We start from the raw sequence: 1,500 nt of genomic DNA, 5'->3' as shown, positions 1-1,500 counted from the left end.
TACGTATTGGGCTGGGCCTGCTAGGCGGGATCGTGAGGCGGCGTACGTCGCCAGCCGCCGTCGCGTCAGCCACGCCACGCGTTGTAGCGCTGCTGAGGCGAGCCGAGTTCCCCCGAGCCGAGCCCCGAGCGGAGCCCGAGCCGAGTCGGCCGCGCTAGCGCTAGCGGCCCCCCTCCCTTCTACCGCTGGAGCCCCCGCACAGCACCGCACCGAAACCTACCCGCTCCCTTTCCCCACAAGTGTAAATACGGAAATATAATAGACTGGAATAGAATAATTCTTCACAAGGTATCATCTGCTTTCACGATCCGTTTCTGGTCGGAACTTTTTTTCCGTGAGTCGTCGTCCCGCTCGGAGCAGACCTTCAGGAGGTGCCCCTTGCACTGGAAAAACTAATGTTACCATGGTAACGTTTCATCATGTGACCAAGACCGGTAACGTTTCCTGATACCCCATGCAAAAGGATAGGGCCATCACAAACTGGTTGCATCACCAAACGTTACCTGGTGTGGTCGCGTCAAGAAACGTTACCTCGGTAACGTTAGTTTTTCCAGTGTGGTGGCGTCCCGCGCGATGCAGCTGAAAAAGTGTTTGTCCGCCTTCTCAGGGATGACCACGGCGCAGAAGAGGCAGCAGCGGGTGAGGTCGAAGTTCGACTGACTGCTCCTCTGTGTGAGCACCCTGCTGGACCCGGCGCTGACGGCGGTGTCTGCTGGGGACGAGGTCCGCGACGCACGACGACAGGCATCCTTCCGGCACTTCTCGTGGAAACGTACCTACAGCGAGGACACACACTCAGCTTTACCCGACACCCCACCACTACATGGCGTCAGGAGCCAGTCGTGACGCTTATTACGCACCTCTGACACATCCTGCAAATTCCTGACGTAAAGGGTGGCCACCGGGTCTTGTGCGCACGCTGTCAGGAGAGATGGAAGACCTTGATTACCTGCTTTCTGGTGCATTTTTCGAACACTTGTGCCGTATATTGTTTTTTTCCCCGCTTTTAATTCTCTACAACGTTTAGGAAAACCCATTTTTAAAAATTCTGGGCCATTTCGAAAAAAAAACTCAAAAAGAAAACCAACAGAACTTCCAAAAAAAAAAAATCATCTTTTTGGTCAGTTTTTTCCCAGAAAAATTAATAAAAGTGCAAAACTAAACATATTCATCTTGTAGCCCTATTCTTTGAGGTCAAAATGACGTGTTTACCAACTCTGTACGTGGTCTGGTGTCGGAGCTATGGCCGAAAAACACTTAAGCCCCAGAAATCCAAAATGGCGGACTTTGAGGGCCATTTCCGGGAAACGCGGTGGTGGGAATTCTCGGGATTTCACACTCATATATGGCACAACAAATCCCCAAAACGGCGCATTGTTGCGAAATTGTTCTGGGTCCCCCATTTGAACTAATGTAACTGGGCTACTCCTACTACCGTGTCTTCCTCGGCTTCTTTCCCTGCCTGCGACACGAAGAGAACGCAAAGAGAAGACGAAATAG

This window comes from Frankliniella occidentalis, unplaced genomic scaffold (assembly GCF_000697945.3).
Source record: "Frankliniella occidentalis isolate FOCC.00 unplaced genomic scaffold, Focc_3.1 Scaffold55, whole genome shotgun sequence".
Classification (NCBI taxonomy): domain Eukaryota; kingdom Metazoa; phylum Arthropoda; class Insecta; order Thysanoptera; family Thripidae; genus Frankliniella; species Frankliniella occidentalis.
Note: the sequence above shows the minus strand (reverse complement) of the source record.